General features: G+C 48.3%; 1 protein-coding gene across 5 annotated transcripts in view; it reads left to right on the plus strand.

Annotated features, from left to right (window-relative positions):
• Positions 1-15106, plus strand: part of LRRC8B (leucine rich repeat containing 8 VRAC subunit B) — a 59550-nt gene that overhangs the window by 23545 nt on the left and 20899 nt on the right. For 2 of the 5 annotated variants that reach the window (XM_084759769.1, XM_084759773.1), the window contains exon 2: positions 9032-9083. The exons of the other annotated variants lie outside the window; for them this stretch is intronic. The gene's annotated coding sequence lies outside the window, so the exon portion shown is untranslated. The remainder of the gene's footprint in view (positions 1-9031; positions 9084-15106) is intronic. 5 annotated transcript variants of the gene reach the window in all.

Consider the following 15106-nt stretch of genomic DNA (forward strand, 5'->3'; position numbering starts at 1 on the left):
GTTCTCAAGGGGTCCGAAGTGGAGTTTCCCATTTTTAACGCAGGAAAAGTGTCTGTGTAATTAAAATTGCCCTCAGAGTGGCTTACTGTGGTTCACTGTCTCAGAGGCTCCTGCATGGTTCCTCGAGCCCAGAGCAAGGAACTCCCGCTGCTCTGAGGGCTCCTGAGTCTTCCTGGGCCTCCGGCAGAACTTGAAGGACTGAGTCTTCCTCTGGAGTTGGTCCTGGGCAGATTTCTCCTCGCGGCTCTCTGTCGGATGTCTCCCGTCCTCTGCTTCTGGGGTCACACTGGGTGTTCTTACAACCACATTGAGCGCCATATATAAAAAGGACTTTTATTCGCCTGATGTAATTGTTGTTTCCAAGGCTTGCTGCCTCTGTCTGCTAACCCTAGTTCTAGAAGCTTCTGGCCTCCATACAATCTAATTGAAGACTAGAACACTTTCAGCCTCTGAGACTTCCTGCTGAATAAGCTGACCCTTTATAGCTCTTTCTGAGCTCTGGGCTGGTTGGTTCAACTCAGCTGTTCTGTCTCAAACTCTTCTCCTAGCTGACTGATTCAATCTGGCTTCTCTCTCAGCCCCTGAATTGCTCTGCTCGGTCGCAAACTAACTCAGCGATCTGCTCTGATCTCCTTGCTCCTTCTCATTCTCTGGCTCATTCTGTCCTCACCTGAGTTCTCTCTCTGCATCTCATCTCTCTGTTACTCTCCCAGGAAAAACTGCCTCCTCTCTCTCTGCATTGCCCCTTAAATAGCTTCCCTTTCCCCTCTCTTCTCATGAGAGTTGGTGTATTCTATTCTGTCCAGTCTTTTGCTGATTTGTCACTTTTTCTGCCCTGCAGACATCACTTTCAAACACGGGTGCTTCCTTCTACAAACTGACTTTACCTTCATTGTTTAGGATTAACCACCAAGCCTGGACCTAAACTTTTCTTTACCTCAAACTTGCTCTATACCAGGCTGGCCTTGAACTCGGGTCTGCTTGCCTCTGTCGCCTGGATTAAAGGCGTGTTTGTATTTCAGCCGGATCCCACAGACACAGACCTAGAAGGTCTTTGGATGTGATCTCTTGCCAGAGCAGCCATGTTCTGAATTAGCATTCTTCTACAAGTCCCTATGAGCCACGCATTCAAATACACGAGTATATGAGCCAGGCATAACTATTCAAGCCACCACAAGAATGCTGGCTGCTCGGACCCAGGTTCAAGTCCCAGCACCCACATGGCAGTTCACAACCATCCCTATCTCCAGTTCCAGGGGATCCATCTCACATTTGGCATAAAGTGTACAGACATATGCAGGCAAAACAACCATACACATAAAATAAAAAAATAGGAAAACGGTTAAAAAAACATTTGTAAAGTATTAAAAGTAGAACACAGTCATCACTTCCCACTTTTATTATAATTTGCAACTATCACTGCTCTTGAGCATCTGTGACTGAGGAGATAAACAGTCAAGTCTGAGCAGAAAGAGCTGAACCAGGGGTCTGGAGAGATGGCTCAGAAGAACACTGGGTGCTCTTCCAAAGGTGCTGAGTTCAATTCCCAGCAACCACATGGTGGCTCACAACCATCTATAATGAGACCTGGTGCCCTCTTCTGGTGGGCAGGCATATATGCAGGTAGACCATTGTATACATAATAAATAAATACATCTTTTTTTTTCTTAAAGAACAATCTAGTGTTTTTTTAAAAGTTGAATCAGATTCCAGCACCATATAAAAGCTGTGCACTGAGCATGCCTGTAATCCCAGGACCATGTAAAAGCTGTGCACTGTGCATGCCTGTAATCCCAGGACCAGGAAGGTAGAGACAGGCTCCCAGGGCCTTCCTGGCCAGCTTGTCCCAGTGAGTGGCCAAGCTCCAGGTTTGGTGGGAGATCTTAAGGTAGAGAGTGATGGAAGACATCTGACATTGACCTCTTGCCTCCATGAGATGCGTGTGCACGCACAAAGGCACACATGGACAGATGCACATGCATTACATGGACAGACCGAGAGGATCTTGTGCCCAGTGTTTCTGTAGAGTTGAGGTAGCATGTAAGGTTGTCGCATTTGTCACAGGTACATCTCAACGGCACTTGTATGAAGAGTTTGAAGCTGCGCTATGGAATATAGCAAAGACTCCAAAGTCAGACCTTTTTTTTTTTTTCTCAGAAGATTGTTAAACATTATGGCAAGCCATTGAATGTGTTTATGACACTTTGGTTATATTTTTAGGGGTGTACTTAAATTACATAAGATAGCTTGCTGTATCTAGAAGGTGATTCAGATGACCCAGAGAGGGTGGGCATTGCGACTGTTAAATAGGTGTACACACACTTACGGGCTTATGGCTCTGATGTGGGCATTGTGACTGTTTATAGACATACACACACTGATGGGCTTATGGCTCTGGTGTGGGCATTGTAGCTGTTACATAGGCATACACACACTGATGGGCTTATGGCTCTGGTGTGGGCATAGTGACTTAGATAGGCATACACACACTGATGGGCTTATGGCTCTGGTGTGGGCATAGTGACTTAGATAGGCATACACACATTGATGGGCTTATGGCTCTGGTGTGAGCCTTGTGACTGTTACATAGGCGTACACACACTGATGGGCTTATGGCTCTGGTGTGTGCTCACTGTTTTTGTGTGTGGTTGGAATTTCCCATAAGAGAAACTTAAAACACTAATTAAGGCTGCTACATTGAAAGCAAACAAGCTGCCTGTTCTCAGTGGCCAGGCATAGGATTCTGGCCCTGCACATGTCTGGCCACTTAAGTCTTGCTAGGGAAGTTCTTTTGGTATAAAACTCTTCTTGGATGTTGGCGCCCTTATTTTGTAAGGAGTTCATGCAGGTCATTGGCTTTAAAGATCTGTTTCTCATTACGTCACTATGCAGTTTGTGGTACCCATGAAAGCCAAGGAGCCTGGCAGAGGTGGCCCCAGGACTCCCCTTGCACTCACTAGTTCACAGTCCTGCTCACAATGCTATTTGTGCAAACTGGGGAAACAGTCACGTTGTTGCTCAGGAGGCCGCTCTCAGCCATGCGCCAGCTGTGTACCCTTTAGATTTATTTTTCAGTCTAGCTAATTTGAGTCATCACTCAAGAGAGGAGAGCTGTCAACTGCTTGTCTCTGCCCGTCCCCGAGTGCCACCTTGCTCATGCTGAATATGTGTGGGGTTACTGGCCTGTGAGTTAAATTAGTGCGAACATAAAATGACTTAAAGAGGTGTGGCCTGCGTTTTGTTCTGTCTGCATGTCACAACGCAAACACCACAGTATTTTCTTCTGACATGTACTGAGGTATCGGATGGAAAAGTTGTGACATCAACCACTTAAATGAAATGCGTCTCTTTGTGAGATTGGAGTTGTCACGTCATGCTCAACATGAATTTAGAGTACAGTAGTCTGTTCCTGGATCTGATGACGCAGTAAATTCATACAAACTTAATCTAGTTGCCTGGGGGAAAGATCACAATGGGTGACGAGTGCAGTTGGTCGTTGTGGTTATTGCATCAAGCAGGGCTTGGGGCAGTCGGCGGGCTTTGTGATGGGGACAGAGAGGGACGATGGCCTTGAGGAGAACTGGCTAGAATTACCCACCTTACGTGTCAAGTGGAGAAGATGGGCTTAGCACATTCGCCGGGTCCCATCGTCAGAACAAAAGGCTCAGGCAACGGAAACAGCAGATGTCGAACTCTGGGTACCTGGGGTAAAACACCAGAAGGAAATGTGAGCCAGAGCACATGCTACAACAGGAAGTGAGAAGGGGAAAAGCCAGAGACCAGAGCAGGACGGCGGCGAGGGGTCCTACCACAACCCTCCTCAGACAGACTGGGGCAGAGGAGCCGTCTGGAGAACCCGGAGCCTTGGCCAGGTCCCAACGGGGTTTCCTCAGGATGCGTGCCTAGAAGTCACAGTTAAAACTTAAGCTGCGTCGTGGAGACTGTGACAGGATTGCTGAAGAAAAGCATATACTTATATCCTTCCAGTGGACTGGGCACAGGGCTGTGGCGGATCCCACCAGGTGTTTAGTGTCTGAGCGTCGGGGGGTAGGGGGGACAGTCAGTAGTGTCCACACAGAGAGCCCATGCTCCTGGGGCACCCCCTGTACAGGTAGAGGCAGACAGACAGTGGGCAGAGCCACCAAGTATACGGGTGAATTCTGTACAGCAAAAGAAAGCAAGCAGGGCTTCTTCAGAAGTGCACTGCCCAAGAGTGCAGTCTCGGCTCCCGGAGCCATCAGAGGAAGCCATTGATAACAACAGGAAACACCTCTCCTAAAACTCTTGCTACTCTCGATGTCCATGTACTAAATATTGTCGCTGTTTCCGTGGCCAGTGGTTCAGAACACAAGTTAGTCGGTGGGGTTTGAGAGAAGTCTTTTTTTTTTTTTAACACTTAAGTGAAATGAAAAGTTGTACCCGTGCAGGTTGTGTTGGCAGTTCACAATCAGGAAGGCGACCCTGGCGTCAGGACAGGTCTTGGTTACTTAAAGTGCTCCTGTTTGCAGTCGGCAGCCAAGTACAAGTTGTTTTGAGGTGCTTTGTAAATCCCTCTCACTCTCCCACACACCCCGGCCCCGTGTGTGTGTGTGTGTGTGTGTGTGTGTGTGTGTGTGTCTGTGTGTGTGTGTCTGTGTGTGTCTGTCTGTGTGTCTGTCTGTGTGTCTGTCTGTGTGTGTGTCTGTGTGTATACGTTGTATGTATGGGTGCATGCCATGGTCCACAAGTGAAGGCAAAGTACTTTGAGGAGTTGTTTCCCCTTCTGCCGTGAGACCTGGGGATTGAACTCAGGTCGTCAGGCTTGGTGGCAAGCGCCTTTACACACTGAGCCATCTCTCCATGTGTCTACAGATAACAATTGAACTGAGGCCTTACTCAGGCTCTTTAACACAGTGGCAGTAGGGACTGCCTTAGTCTCTTAGGAGTGACAGTGCCCTGGCAGAACAGGACATCGGGTATTTACTGAACACACACTAGCTATGTGTGTGGTTTGCCTGTGTCATACGTGTTTGTGCTCGCATACATGCACACTCAAATTGACTTGCTGCTCACCGATTGTTTTGTTCAGGCGCGCCTCTTTTTAAATTTGTATTCATATTTGTGAGAGCAGTTGGCTTGCCTTGTGGAGTGGGCCTCTTGCTTCCTTTCCCTCCTAGCGCAGTGACTGATAAGGGCTAAGGGTCACTGAGGGTCCACCTTGCTTGGGTTGCTAAGGAATGTTCCCAAAAATGTCACACTTCCGTATAATTAAACTTACTCGACCCTGATTAAAGTCAGAAGAAGGTAAGTCAGTGATTGGGGATGCCTTTGATGGCTCTAGGCCCTCCTCCGTCGTCCCCGGTCTCCTAGACGTAAGCAGCGTGGCGGCAGAGCCCTCGAAGTGGTGATGCTCTTCCGCATCCACATCAGGAGCAACGCCAACAGCATCGAGTTTTGTCTCACAATGCCTTGCACGACAGAACCGTCGAACTTTGATTCTCACGCTGCCTGGGCGATTGCACAGGAAGTTTCTACTTCACAGTAGGAAAAGACAGGATCCCCAGCAGGACGGTCCACGGGGCTGGGATCTGTTATCTAAGAAGAAAGCCACATCCCTCCTCAGGCATCACCGGGGACCGCCGCTTGTTCTGATGAGTGCATTTACTAGCACTGTCCGCTCAGCAGGGCTGGGCGAGTTACTCATATTTCAGACCGGCCAGTCCCGGCTACAGGAAAACGCGTTTGCATAAAAGATGAGATCAGTTGGCAGACAACAAATTGAAGACTTGAACCCCCCCTCTTGAGTGTGGCTCTGATTAAATTGATGTTGCCCAGGGAATGGACTTTTAAATGAAATTTTAATAGCACTCCAGCCTATTCCATGGTGTCTTTCCCTGCCCTCAGCCGTCATGGTGCGGTTATATTTGGTCTCACTTCCTAGTTTGCCCACTCAGCCTGTTCCTGGGAAATATTGAAATAGCATGATTAGGAGAGAGAGAGAGAGAGATGTTGCTGTCAAGTAGAGGAACAAATTTTAGTTTGATTTAGAGTTAGTTCATGCTGTCATTCTTTTATTAAAAATAGTTTTCAAATTTTGCATAGGTAGAGGGTTTATTATAGCATTGTCACACGTGTGTGTGCTATTATAGTTTGTTCTTCACCCATTCCCCTCCCACAGTGCCCTGTCCTCCTGTGACATCTCCTCTTGATGGTCCTTGCTCCCTATTCAGTGATTTTTATAGAATGAAATTTCCTGATGCCTAAACTCTTAAGTCAGTTGCTTAAACTGTGTGTGTGTGTGTGTGTGTGTGTGTGTGTCCACACTCACAGAGGCCAATGTCTGGTGTTGTCTCCATTTGCTCTCTACTTTATTTTTTGAGCTGATATGCTCTGTTGCTGAACTCAGAACTCACTGATTGGCTAGACTGGCGAGAAAACCCCCATCACTTCCTGTGTCTATGGTTTTGGCTTTTTGTGTGTGTGTGTGGATGCTAAGGAGCCAAACTCAGAACTTTATGCTTGCCTGATGGGTTCTTTACTGACAGAGCTTTGCCCCAACCACAGTTGCTTAAACTCAAAAAAAAAAAAAAGTGTGGGGGGGGGGAATCTTGCTTGGCAATGAAGTTAATAATGGTGATGTCATCCCTTCTACCGAACTGTTTGATTAGGCACCAGTTGTGAGACAGATGAAGTGTTGGTCTGTAATTCGCATAATTGTAATTTGTTTTTCGACAGGTTTGACTGTAGGATGAGTGACATAATGCCTAATTTTTCTAATGACCAACAGCCCAGTGTATTACGGCAGTAACTTGTTTATCAGACAGTTAACACAGCCATGTGGGCTATGGTGTCCTTTTGTGTGTGCTTTAAATGACTGACCATGCATGTTAAAGCATTGCATGAAATATTTGGCTGTTTATTATGAAGTAATATTTATATGGTAAAATATTTAATTCTACTGAAGTATTCAGGTACCTTCTAATCTAAACTTACCAAATTCATCTCTATTAAAAATAGTTTTTAAAAAACACAGCTAAGACTTCCAGGAAAATCCTGATTCCTCAAAATCTAATCGCTTTGTCTAGTTGCATCGTTTGCCAGGCTAATCTGCAAATTAGATTTTTCTTTTCCCCTACTTGGAATTTTCATTGCCAAGACCGTTTACGTTTTGCTTCTAGAGGTTATCAGATACGTATTTTAATATAAAGTCAGGCTTCCTGCTCTCAGTGTCAGGCGCCTGCCAGTCATGTTCTCGTTAACGTCCCTGCACTGTCTTCTCTGAGAGAGTTTCCATTATCCCATCGCTCAGTGCCTTTTTCTTACATGGAGGATGCAGTCTAAATTCTTTCCTGCTTGTGAAAATCTTTGTTAATTCCCAAAGTGCTGTTTCTGCTCCCCCAGGCAACCATGACTCAGATATCTGTTGTGCTTGGGGCTTGGATTGCATTCTGAAAATTTATTATCTTGACATTTGAGAGATTTTATTTAATATTTGACCCTAACCTCCTTCCTGTCTTATTTTCATCATGTCTGTCTAAAAAATTCCACAGCACTCTATCTGTTAACCCTGAGCTGACCATGACTTCCTGTTTGGAGTTTGTTTAGGTCTTTCATGGTGTCCCTCAGTCCTTCATGGTGTCCCTCAGTCCTTCATGGTGTCCCTCAGTCCTTCATGGTGTCCCTCAGTCCTTCATGGTGTCCCTCAGTCCTTCATGGTGTCCCTCAGTCCTTCATGGCGTCCCTCAGTCCTTCATGGCGTCCCTCAGTCCTTCATGGCGTCCCTCAGTCCTTCATGGCGTCCCTCAGTCCTTCGTGGTGTCCCTCAGTCCTTTGTGGTATCTTCCCCTTCTCTGTTCCTTGTCCCTTCACCTGCAGCTGTACATACCTGTGACCCATGCAGTGACCACTTTTTTTTACTTGATGTTACCTTGAGACACTTGAGTGTGTCAGTTCCTTCATTTCTTATACTGTGTCTTTCACCAAAGCACAAACTCCTCCTGAGGGCTGGGTTTGAGCTTAGGCCAACCATACCCTTCACCTGGGACAAGACTTTACACTCAAAGGTTTGGTCTTGATTTGTTGTCACACAGTGTCAGAGTCCATGCAAGATAGGATATTCTTTCACTTTCCCTTGGTGGCTGTTTTGGGGACGTGACAAAAGACCTGCCTGTCCTTCACGCACCTCCCTCGTGGCATTTCCTGAATGGCTAGTGACACAATAGAAATGGATGGTGTCAACGCGGTCTTCCCACCTGCGAAGAAAGGAAGAGCTGTGTTTCTTAGCAGAGATTCGTCTGCTGCACATAGAGGAGGAATTCAGTCACCCACAGAGACCAAGAGAGTCCAGTTGAGCAATGCCACTTGGCCATGAGAAGGCCACGCCCCTCTTTAAAAGTCATGTGTTAAGCATCCACACAGGGAATGTGACTTCTGTCTCATGGAAAACCATGAGAACTAAAATTCCACCACCTCCCCGCCCGCCCCTTCCCTGCAGATGGGAGGTCCACCCCTCCCCGCCCGCCCCTTCCCTGCAGATGGGAGGTCCACCCCTCCCCGCCTGCCCCTTCCCTGCAGATGGGAGGTCCACCACCTCCCCGCCCGCCCCTTCCCTGCAGATGGGAGGTCCACCACCTCCCCACCGGCCCCTTCCCTGCAGGTGGGAGGTCCACCACCTCCCCGCCCGCCCCTTCCCTGCAGGTGGGAGGTCCACCACCTCCCCACCCACCCCTTCCCTGCAGGTGGGAGGTCCACCACCTCCCCGCCCGCCCCTTCCCTGCAGGTGGGAGGTCCTCCCCGCCCGCCCCTTCCCTGCAGGTGGGAGGCCCACCGCCTCCCCGCCCGCCCCTTCCCTGCAGGTGGGAGGCCCACCGCCTCCCCGCCCGCCCCTTCCCTGCAGGTGGGAGGCCCACCGCCTCCCCGCCCGCCCCTTCCCTGCAGGTGGGAGGCCCACCGCCTCCCCGCCCGCCCCTTCCCTGCAGGTGGGAGGTCCACCGCCTCCCCGCCCGCCCCTTCCCTGCAGGTGGGAGGTACAATGAGTCTTTGGTCTCTGCAGGCCTTTTCGTGTCATGTGGAATCTGGCAAGTTGAAGGGGAGTTGATGCAAAGGTAAGCTGCGGGTTTTGTTCAAGTCAGGACATCTGATTTTAACTCTCGTATCTGCTCATCAATATGCGATGGCTGTTTTTGCATACTAATCCCTGGGACGCGTTAATCAGCATAATGTACACTGACCAGAGCTTATTGCTTGCGGGAGGAAAACTCCCTTAATGGAGTGACTGCCTACTATAGGTAACCGGGGCTGTGTAAGGGCAGAGCTGCAAGGGCCTGGGCGACTGGTCAAAGAGCAAAAAGTCCCATGGGAACACCTTTGTAAGTCATTGACTCAGAGCTCCGGAGCTTAATTGACAGCCTTGTTTGCTCCCTGAAGGTGAGTCTGACCTCCCGAGACAACTTGTTGGCACTGCTTCAGGGGGCAGCCATTTTGAAAAGAATTAGCCTTCCTGGGAGGTTTCCTACACAGCCCGTGCTGTGTGTGGTACAGTAAGCAATAGGAATTTGGTCTTGGACCCAGCTGCATGCACATACATACACATGTGCACACATGGGCACCTGCACACACACACACACAGGCACATATGTACACATAAGCACGAACACACACATATGGGTGCATATGCACGCATAAGCATGCACACATATGTACATACACATGCAGCCCAGTAGTCTGCCTGCTCCTGACCTGTATCCTCTTGAAGTAATACCAGAAGCTAAATTGCTCTGAGTTACTGAACTTGAGGAATGGGTCAGACAAGGCAAGGCATGCGGGTAGTGGGGACAGCATCGGAGCAGAGAGCCCTTAAGGCTGTGGAGTGAGATGCCAACCCTGGGAAGGCTGTGTAAAACAGGACTGGATTTTAGCATGGCCAATTCTTAGAAAGTACTATCAGGAAAAGACTGTTGTGTTTACCCTGAATGTACACCAAGCATTTTGGCTGTGCCAGCAGAGAAATCAATAGCAGCAGAGTTTTGGCCCCACTCGCCAAATTGGAAACATGAGGCGCCTAGTGCACCTCAAGATGAACGCGGACATTGGCTCTGAAACATACGTGACGTAATGTTCGTGACATAACGTTCATGACATAATGGCCTGCTCTTTCAAAGCTGACCTGTTTCTTGGCCCTTGTTCAGTGCTTCACTTCCCACACTTCGCAGGGAAAGGGCAGCTGATGAAATCAGTGCGGTGGCTCCCAGCAGCGTTGTGAAAGGTCTTGTCTGGGTCCCAAGAGTAGAAAAGCTGGGCTGCGAGCCGGGTATCATGGACGCTCGTTTGCTCGGTGGGCTAGCCACCCAGTTTTCCGTCTCCTGGTATTATTCACCTGCCATTACAAGAAACATTTGACAAAGGACTTTCTACTCAGGATCCTGTTTAACCAGGAAGCTGGTTAAACTGAAAAAAAAATTTTTTTCTCTTCTGCCTGGAATCCTGGGCCTCTGGGCCTCTGGGCCTCTGGGCCTTTTCATAGGCTCCTTTTGGCTTCGTAGGAGGGCTTAAGTGTTAAAGGGTGTTAGTGGCAGCATTTGCTGTTTTGTTTCCTTGGAGCCAACGCCATGTAAATAAAGCTGTGACCTGAGTTGCGGTGCTGCTCCCATCTCTTGTGCGGGGCCATGTTCTCTCAGCCAGGCACCAGCCAGAGCCAGCTTGCCTCGCGGGGGATCCCTTCACATTTGCCACTGGAGTGATTTCAGGGGTGTTTGTTTTAGCATTGATATCAGCTCTTGAGGCCAATGAGACAGAAGGTGAAAGCTGAGAGGATGGAGGGACCAGAGTGGGACCTAAGCAGACGGTGGTGGAGGCGGGCCTGGAACGTGCACCTGTATACAGGGCCCACCCTGCCGCCACGGCAAGCCCGCCTCGAGTGAGGGAAGTGGGCAAGCAGAGGGGGCAAAACTGAGTCAGCACTTGGCCCCTAGTATTTAGGGATAAAAATATGGAGATTTATAAGTAAAAACTGAGCAGTCAGCTTTTGCTTTTAGAGGCTCTGGAATGTGTGCCAGGCAGGGGTCTGTGACCTTCCTGTGTTGCCTAGGAATGCTTAACAACAGTGACCCAGTGAAAGAGGCTTGCGTAAGGAAGCCTTGTATTTGCAGGCCCTGCAGACAAGCAGGCTTTAGATACGCTGACAATACCCCTCATACCTGTCCCCCAACGTGCATCACAGTATCTGTCCAGGCCATGCTGAAGTATGAGGCAGCCATAACCGAACTAGTGAGAAGGTCTGAGTGGCCCAGACATGAGTGTAGGCAATCAGGGCCCTCGTGCAGGGCTGGAGAGATGGCTCAGTGCTTAAAAGCACTGGCTGCTCTTCCAGAGGACCTGGGTTCAATTCTCAGGTCCCATGTGGTGGGTCATAACCATGTGTAACTCCAGAAATAAGGGACGTGATGGCCTCTTCTGACTTCCACAGGCACTAGCCAGCGGCATCTTACACAGGTGCACATGTAGGCAAAACGCCCACACACATGAAAAAGAGAAAGGGAGTAAGGGGGATTGGGGGAGAAGGAAAGAACCTTAAGTATTCTCTGGATATTTGTGGAATCGTGTTATCTTGCTTAACCAAATTCTTCTAATTAAAGGTTACAAAAAAACCAAATGATTGAAAGTTCAGTGTTTATTATAGTAACATATACACCATGGGAAGAGCAAGTTTCATATGTTTAAAATAATATTTTCACATGCTGTTTCCTGGAACATTAAGGCTGATTGTATTTTATTTGTGTAAATTTTTTGTGCTTATTACAGTAAGAATGGTTTTCTTATTCTACATGACTATTTTTGGTAAAATATACAAAGTGTAAAATTTAGCTTAACCATTTGTAAGTAAAATTGAGTGATTTTTTTTAAAAGCACATCATACTGTGCCATCTTAATGGGTTTTTTTAAATGTAGAGTGCATGTGTATATTTATATATGCATGTTAAAGACCAGAGTTCAATGTCAGGTGTCTTCTATCCCTCCTATTTTATTTTTTGAGATGGGGTTTCTCATTGAACCAGGAACTTAGCAATTCAGCTAACCGGCCTGACCATCAGACTTCAGGGAGCATCCTGTCTCAGCTAGCCGGCCTGGCCATCAGGCTTCAGGGAGCATCCTGTCTCTGTTGTAGGTGCCGTGGACTCGGGTGCTCATCTATCGGGTGCTCGTCAACGTACTTTATCAATCAAGCCATGTCCCTAGACCCTGATGATACTGTTGTGGTTTGTGGTTGTTGTTTTTCATTGATGATAGACTTTTAGTGCACCCCTTTTGCCTAGGTGACACTGGCCACCTCCGGCTTGTCAGCAACCAGAGTGGCTGTTGAGACAGACATTAAATGATTTGTACCAGTTAACGCTTTAAACTTCGCGGCACAGTTTATTGTTTGTGTTTCTGCTTCATAACAGCTTGGTCCATGTAACAAATGATTGAGAAAAGATATATTTATATTTCACATTTTTGGGTAACTGGGGTCATATCAAATCTGCCTTTGAAGTGTCTAACTTAGATGGAAAACCACACTCCCCAGCGTCCAGGCTGATTGGCTGCAGGACAGCACAAGAAGCCAGGCTTTTAAAAGATTGGTTTGTTACAAAGCTGCTATTATGTTAGTAAATCACCACGTTGGGTGTTGCTTTGTATCTGTTCCTGGGCTAAGCATGTGAGTGGCAGTTGCCTCACTTAACTGTTAAGACAGTTCCATTAGGTAAAAAGCCATCTCTGTGTAATATGTACAGTAATAAACTCTTTTATAGGTTCGAGGGTTGACACTCAGCTTCTGATCCAGACAGTGGAAATGGATGTGCGAGTGCCTCCTTAGTCACTCTGCTGCCCCCTACTTACTGTCCTAAATGCTCTTCAGATTTCTGGGTGAAGAAACAGGCATGGGGGGGGGGGCTCCTATCTAGCCATTCAGAAGAAAAGTTTGTATTTAAGCACGTGGCACTAAGTTCCATCAGCCACATCTTAATAAGTACACCAGGAAACAAAGCCATGAGTACGTTATCATTGAAACAGCAGCCGGAAGTGGGTTACTCACCATGTTAGTAGTCCACCATGTCCATCTTAATCGCTCAACCGGCGGGCAGGAAGGGCGACGGAGCTCCTGCTGTTGGGTTTACTAGATGAAATGCTGAGCCAGGAAGAACCATGTCAACCTCATTTGTAAAGCATCTCCTCTTTTGGTTTTTTCCCCCGCCCCCAAAGTTTTGTTATAGATTGCAGAGAGCCATGTCACGTTCTCTGTAGAACTGTCCTACAGCCCTTTTGGGGAGGCCGTGTGGCAGATGTTCTCAGAGCTTGTGTAAATTCTGGGTTTGCTTTTGAACTTAACGAAATGAGTTTCTGGCTTTCTCCAATCTTTGCTCCTGTAGTTCCAATGAGAAATGTCCTCTATGGTTCAAGCATTTGGACACTTGGGCCCCAGTGCTGTCTGAGGAAGGTTAGGAGGTGCAGCCTCGCCGGAGAACGTTTGCCACTGGGGGCAGCTTTTGAGAGCTTAAGGCCTTGCCTGTTCAGCGTTTGCTCTCTCTGCTACCTGTAGCTCATGAGCTTTTGGCCCCTTACTCGGCTGCCATGCCTGCTGCGTGCTGCCATCCTTCCCCGCTGCTGCGTGCTGCCATCCTTCCCCACCACGATGGTCTCCTAACTGTACCACCTGGAGCCATAAGCCCTTTCTCTTTTAAGTTGCCTGTTGCGGTGTTTTGTCATAGGAATAGAAAAGCAACTAGCACTCTCTGCTTCCTCTGCCTGACCACACAGAGTGCACAGTGGACGGTAACCATGCCTTGCCACTGTCCAGCATCCTGTCCACACAGCAGAGAGTTGTTGAAACTGCTGTAGTTAGGCCTTGTCCTACACTTGAACCCTGACTTCTACAGCTCAAAGGCTGAGGTAGCCAAGCGCATTACCAGATATTTGTGATGCCGTTTAGCAGCGGTATAGTATCAGTGTAGTGCGGTGTGACTACTGATTTGGGGAGGTAGGCTGGTGATGCTCGTTTTAAATACCTTTTGTGGGCTGGCAATAATAGCTCAGTTGGTAGGATGCTCGGTTAGCGTCTGTGACACCTTGGGTGGACCCCTCAGCACCACACTCACTGGAGGTTGATGCCACACACCTGTAGGCCAAGCCCTCAGAGGTGGGATCCGCAAGGTCAGGAGTTCAAGGCCATCCTTGGCTAAGTGTTCACGTTGAGGCCCTTGTGAAGTGTATGAGGCCTAAAAGAAGTGTGTAACCTTGTGCGTTGTGGTCATCTATCCGTGGTTGTGGTCATCTATCCGTGGGCCAACATTAAGCCTTTGTATTATTAAGCTCAACACTGGGCTTACTGCAATTTATGACATTCGGTGTTTGGCGTTCTTTCAAGAGTGTATTGGAGCAGACACAGCCTTCCTCACAGTGACCACGTCGTAAGTAACTTGCTCTGAGAGAGTAAACTATGCTGAGGACACGAGATATTGTGACTGAGCGTCTTCTCAGTCCCTAGGTTTGTGAAATTATAATGTTTAGGAACAAAGAGTGTTTTTGTTCCTAGGCTAAGGAAGACAGGCTAAGAATTGAGCACAGCTTAGCATTGTAGACAGCGTTCTGGTTCAGGTGACAGTATGCCTTTCCTAATATCCTAAGGCCCGCTGTGCAAAATCCTAATTTGTAAGATGTTAGGGCCATTTAGGAATGCTGTGGCACTTACCCAGCGGCCCGTCGCTGATTCAAAATGACTGGCAGTCCTCATAACGTCACGCTGCACCCGACAGCACCTCTGCACCCAGATTCTTGAGATGTCAGGCTTATTGGGCCACTTGGCAAGTCGGCTTCCTGGTCTCTGCCTGTGACGCCTGCGCCTGCCGTGGGGCAGTGGACGCGCCCAAGCCCTGTCATGGCCGGCCCACTCCTGCCTTTGCCGGCCTCACACACTGACGGTGTGCCCAACCTCCGCTCACTCGTATAGCTTCCTGAGAGCTGAGCCATCTCCACACACTTGGCTCCTCACTAGGTAATGAGAGCCAGTGTGGTCTGGTGTCACGCAGTCACACAGTGACAACACTCTGACTATTCCTGTGCTCTTAGGTCAGACGTGGGCCCGCACAAGGTT

Source organism: Acomys minous, assembly GCF_964271855.1.
Source record: "Acomys minous genome assembly, chromosome: 15".
NCBI classification, from domain to species: domain Eukaryota; kingdom Metazoa; phylum Chordata; class Mammalia; order Rodentia; family Muridae; genus Acomys; species Acomys minous.